This window comes from Suricata suricatta, chromosome 16, assembly GCF_006229205.1.
Source record: "Suricata suricatta isolate VVHF042 chromosome 16, meerkat_22Aug2017_6uvM2_HiC, whole genome shotgun sequence".
Taxonomy (NCBI): domain Eukaryota; kingdom Metazoa; phylum Chordata; class Mammalia; order Carnivora; family Herpestidae; genus Suricata; species Suricata suricatta.
Genome location: NC_043715.1, coordinates 1,886,340 through 1,892,280, shown reverse-complemented (window position 1 = coordinate 1,892,280; position 5,941 = coordinate 1,886,340). Strand labels below are relative to the sequence as shown.

The 5,941-nt window shown below is 46.3% G+C and overlaps 1 long non-coding RNA gene across 1 annotated transcript; it reads right to left on the bottom strand.

The window, feature by feature from the left end:
• Positions 1–3,586: 3,586 nt before the first annotated feature.
• On the bottom strand, positions 3,587–5,935 carry LOC115280741. The gene is made up of 2 exons (XR_003903905.1): positions 5,228–5,935; positions 3,587–5,140 (listed from the first exon to the last, which is right to left on the bottom strand). It is a non-coding gene; the product is annotated as an uncharacterized LOC115280741 (long non-coding RNA).
• Positions 5,936–5,941: the final 6 nt, after the last annotated feature.

The following is a 5,941-nucleotide window of genomic DNA, read 5'->3' as shown; positions in this document are numbered from 1 at the left end:
GCCGAGTTCAGTTTAATGAGCGTGTCCGATACTTGCAATGCCGTATAGCATCTGCACCGCCCCAAACCAGGCGGGCCCTTTCCTTCCTAACGGGCACCAAGGCTGGTTTCCCCGTGGCCGTGGGAGTGCTGGAGGGGGAGGGGAGCAGGCCGAGGGGTGCCCACCTCAGGCGCCTTCCTCACCTTGGTCAAGGTCCTGCCGGCTCATCTGGTCTTTACACAACTGGAGCCTCCTGAGAACTGAAGACCTGTCGCAGCCTCCCGAGGGACACGGGCCCCAGGCGTGTTGTGGGGACGAGCACCTGGAAGCCTGCCGCCCTCAGTGAAGTAGCCAGCCCGCGCTGACTGGACAAGACGCTCCGCGGCCTCTGGCCCATCCCGCCGCCTCGGGGACAGGTCCGGCACAGACAGCAGCCAAGCCGCGGTCCGCACTGCTCGTTTGAAAACCGCCACGCAGTTCTAACTGGAAGTAGGAGCTTTGTGGACGAGCCCGGGGAGCAAGCTGAGGACGTGGCTCTGCTGAGTTAGTTCCTCAGGCGTGCCCGTTCCCCTCCATAGGCCCAGCCTGACCGAACAGCAAGTCGGGGGGTGCTGCTGGCAGCTGTAAGGACGGGCCAGACGTCTCTCCTGATGGAGCCCCGACACCTTGAACTGTGTGCATGCACGTGTCCTCCCCCCCCTGGGCAGCCTCAGGCCTAACAAGACCTAGAGGCCTTGCGGACCTCTGCTGGGAAGCTGGCGCTGCTTGAGACCGGCATAGTCCTGGGCGGAGTGTGCTCCCTAGCCTGCCGTCCTCCCAGATCCAGGGAGGACAGAGGTATAAACACCAGGACACGTTCATGCCATGTGTCAAGCACGTGTTTACAAGATCCACAGTTTCAAAGATCCTTGACATCTATTCATGCCAGTCTTGACTTATGGAACCTAGAGCCGGAACCTCCTTAAACCCCAAATGGAGAGCCGACTCTCCAGTTCATAGCAAGGATGTTTTCAAAAACCTTGGCGACGATAGAAAGTGGATTTAAGGGGCACCTGGGTGGCTCAAGTCAGTTGAGCATCTTGACTTGATTTTGGCTTGGGTCATGATCCCAGGGTCATGGGACCAAGCCTCACAGTGGGCTCCACACTGAGCATGGAACCTGCTTGGGATTCTCTAGCCCTCTGCCCCTCTCCCTTGTTCACGAGCTTTGTCTCAAAAAGAAAAGTTTTGGGGCGCCTGCGTGGCTCAGTTAAGTGTCCGACTTTAGCTCAGGTCATGATCTCACATTTTGGAATCTGAGCCCCATATCAGGGACTGTGCTGACAGCTCGGAGCCTGGAGCCCGCTTCAGAGTCTTGTGTTTGCCTCTTTTCTCTCTGGCCCTCCCCCACTCAGGGTCTGTCCCTCTCGGTTTCTCAAAAATAAATGTTAAAAAATTTAATGAAAAATTGAAAAAAAAATTAAAAGATGGATTTTAAGACCATGTATCTCTTGTCAAATTGAGAAGGCAAGGTTGATTCCCTTAGTTTGGAGATCAAGAACTGCGATTTATTCCAAAAGATGTGTGCTTCGTTTTCTATAGAACAAAGACCTAATAAAATGAAACTTTTTTTTAATTTTTATTTTCAGTACATTAAATTTACTCATAAAAACATTCTAAAAATGTACAATTTTTCCTTTTTAACAAAGTATAATAAAACATAAAAACTTCAAAAACAGAATACTTAACATTTACAATTCAAAATCAAATTAGCAGAATATTAAATATTTACAAAACTATATCTTTTAAAAATATTTATAAAGTTACATGCAATTTTGTAGAATTGACATAAAAGAATGGCTCAAAAACGGGAGAATTTTCCTTCATTCCTAAAAAGAAAATCTGTCCAATATAAGCTGTGAAGATTCTTGAGCACACGAGGTCTTCGCTTTCAGTACCAAAGCTGCTTGCTTCCTTGTGCAAGTAAGAACATAATGCATGTGAGGGGCTTGTCACAATACCCGGGACTGACTGATGACACTGATGACGCACTGAGCTCCCCTCCCTCTGGACCAGTGTAGCAAAGCTGACCTTGGGCCTCAACCAGCAAGTGTGGATTCGAGAGTACGGACTCAAGATTCTTTCATTCAGAATCTCGGGACTTTGCAAACTGAGCCTCTTCAGAACACATGGTGTTAACTGTCACCTGACTCGTTCTTTGGGGAGTCATCTGCACTTTGGAAAGGAGGTCTGCCTGCTCAGGTTCCACAGGCCCATCTTCTGGGAAGGACACGGTTTCCCTTACCATCCTTAAGACTCCATTCGTACGCCATCAGTAACCAGTATGTAAAACTAGCAAGGCATCAAAGAACCCACCACAGAAGCAGGAAGAGTACAAAATGAGTGAGGAGGGTGCCACCTGATGTCACTGGGCCAGCGCTCTCCAGGGACACTGGAGCGAGCCCAGGGCAAGCCTCGGTCAGATCCCGACTGGTCAGATCTGCCAGTGCTCCCACGGGGCCGGGTGTGACACTGGGCAGAGCTGCCTGGCCGCCTGGCACCTCCACATGGTGTAGTGCAAACGAGCTACGGTGACTTCTAGTGAATTAAAACACTGAACCTACTCACTACCATATTCACAAGCTGACTCCTGTAATCTTCTGGAGATTATAGCTGATGCTGGTTATTTTTTTTAATACCCAATCCCACACCTGCTTTGAAGGAAATAATTTTGTCCTCATTTTTATTGTAAGTGCTAGCTCCCACTTCCTCAGTGCTCTTTAACATAAACGAGCTTTAACATTTAAACACTTTCCAATTTGTAGTATTTTTGAAATAAAAATTAGAAAAGAAGGTAGAAAACTGAGTGTTTGGCTAAAAAAAATTTTTTTAAATAGTTGTTTTATCTTGACATTGTATTCTACTTCAATCTTTACATTCCACTTCCCCCATTCTTGGAGACAAAAAATGGGCTAACTTTGATATATGACAGACTACACACAGCCGAGCGGCCGCGCCATGCCTACCTGGCTGCTACAGCATTTGGAAACAGCCGTGGTTTCATGAAAATGACTACAGAGTTGAAAGGGTCAGTTGGATCTGTGTTTCTAAGAAGATGAGGACATCTGAGGAAACGCAAAACGCTCTTTAGGTTTCCTGACTTTGGTTGCTTTGGAGAGAAATTCATCAGAGATAATACTGCCAGCAAATATTCCCAAGTCCAAGTATGGAAAGTCCCTTGGGGAGAGATCACACAGATCGGCAGCTGAATACTTTCTGTCACATGTATGTCACATTTACGTTTCACAATTCCCACCTTGGAATGGCCTCACTGGAGACATCAGACCACACGTGCACTTCTAAAGACAACTGGGGATTTTTCTAAGACTTTGATGACGGAACACAGCCGCACAATGTCTGGACTCGTTTACCTCAATTTGAATGTCATACTTCCAATCAAAGCTCTTGTTTCCACTTCTGGTTATATGGAACGCTAACTTCTAATATCTATCAAAATAGTTCTAAGGGTAACAACAGACACTTCCATTCCCCAATACTGACCACTAAAACAAAAACCCTAAATATGATTTGTTTCCTTTTGTCATGAGATAGTTTTCAACAATTTCACTGTGTTGAAGTAGGATTTATTTAAAATATTTCTTTTTTAAAAAAAACCAAAAAATTTAAAAGTTTGGCTTTCAGCACATGTCCAGGCCACCATAACGGCCTTCAGAAATATTAAAATCGTAAACATCAGTGGACACTCCCAAGTCTTCCTCTAACATCATATGATAAGTTCCAGGCTCGTACTCTTTAAGGCAAAGTTGTGTCAGTTCTCGTTATTTTGACATTTTGTAGTGTTTACAATTAAGAGATCAATGTCACATTCCCCCCAAAAAGTTGCCACAAGCATCACCATTGATTCAAAACTACGTAATACTGTGCACCGGGAAGAGAGACGCATACAGAGGTCTGTCCATTCTGCATTGCATAGAAATGAAACTCTACTAAAATAAAACTCTAAAAAACTACTAAAAGCCTTTCATTAAAAAATGTAACAACTCTGCTTTAGATTCTCTGCAGCCAGGAAACGGATCATAAAATTTGAAGCCTCATATCACAGTGCCTCAAATTCTAGGGTATTCTTTTGATTTACACCAATTCAGCACGAGGCTGATTGTCCCATTTTAAGAACGGTCAGAATATTACAATTTTCTTTTTTTTTTTTTTTAAACACATACTCAACTGCAAAATCCCTGGGCAAGGCCTAACCGATCAATATTTTAATATGGAAGGCTTTAGTGTTTCAAACAACATTATTATTTGAGCAGAAAATTCCCTTTAGCTTTGAAGATCTGCGTCCCTACATTTCAGACCAAGCAACGTTCATTGCAGTGGGGTGAAACCGAGAGCTGTGGGGGGGGACTGCTGGCCCACGCTGGCTCAAACCACACTTGGGGAGATGGTGTGGCTCTGTCCTGTTGGGGCGGCCTCTTTCAGAGTCTTCCCACTTTCTGTCGTAATTTTCCAGGTAACTTGTGGCAGAACTAACCATTAATACAAAGCCTAGTACAAAAGAAGTTGACAGGAGGAGAAGGTTTCAAATCTTTTGCTCCTAAGTTACAGGACTGTATCACTGTTGAAATGTCTGTCTCCAGTGTGAATCCATTAGCAGTCAGCCTTGGGGTCCTTGGGAGATCCGTGTGACATGAAAGAACTTGCCAACTTTGCTAAGGGTGTCGTAGCGTCCCTCGGAGCCAGCCCACGAAGGCTGGGCGGTTACCATGTCCCGGCGAGAGCGCCGTTCTGGAGGGAGACGACCAGACTCCACGCTACTGACAGGCCGGGAAGGAAGGATTCTCAAAGCTCTGACAACTAGGGATTCTCTGGGACTTGGACCCTTAAGATATTAAGTTGTTGCAAATAACTATTTCTTTTTAATAACGTAGTTTAGATTTATTTGCAGAAAAAAAAAAAAAGAAAAAGAAAAACCTGAAACTTCTGCAAGTGTTTTAAGAGGGAAGGAGACGCTGACATTTGTCATGTACCAAGTCCCGCGGCCTGCTGGTGCCAACTCCTTTAACGCAGATTCTCCGAGTGTCTTGCACTGACTGGTCTCAGGGAGTCTGTCTCCCAAAACCGCAGAGCCTGGCATCAGTTTACATTCTTCTGTAGTGCAATCCTTAAAAAGCCCAGAGAGATTAGTGTCTAACCACTCGAGGAACAAAACAAAACAAAAACAAAAAACAGAGGCGACATTTTCCCTCACCCAGGGGTAAGCAGAGTCCGACTGGCGGGACTCCACGCGGGGAACTCCGGCCCTCAGTACTCGAGTCCGATCTTGCGTAGCTGCCCTGGAATTACGTGCGAGCCTGGAAGGGCCGAGGACGGCAACGCTCCTCAGGAGACGGAGGTCTTTGCATCGCGAGCACGGCGGAGGCACCAACCAGGCGAGTCCTGACGTCAAGCTCCAATCTAGGATTTTGGCAATAAAACTGAGTTTGATGCACTCCTACTCTAGGTTTTCTATCCAGTCTAGTAAAGTAAAGCACCTTTGGATTAAAAATATTAAGCTCAACAGCAACTAGACTTCTCAGTCTTGTATATAATTTCCTTATGTCTCCATGGCTTAATAGTGTTCTGTTGCCAGAGGAAAGGATCAGTCTGTGGAGTCCAGACTTTCTGCTGGAGGGGCATATTTCAACCTAAAAGTACCTAGAGACAAGAAGGAAAAAGAGATCAAATTTGAATCCCCGTAGAGTTAGCACAAACAACCGAGCTGTCCAAAGTTCTTTCTGGAGACACTGGTCAAGATGCAGCTGCTGGATACTCAGACCACCTGTTATACCTACGCCGAGGTGAGCGAGGACATCATGCAGCCACCCAGCTCCAGCCCAGCCTCCCTGGGGGCAGAGAACATGAGCAGGACAGCCAGGTCCACCAGCAGCATCTGGTCTCACGTGCCATGCCCTCGGCTGCGGAG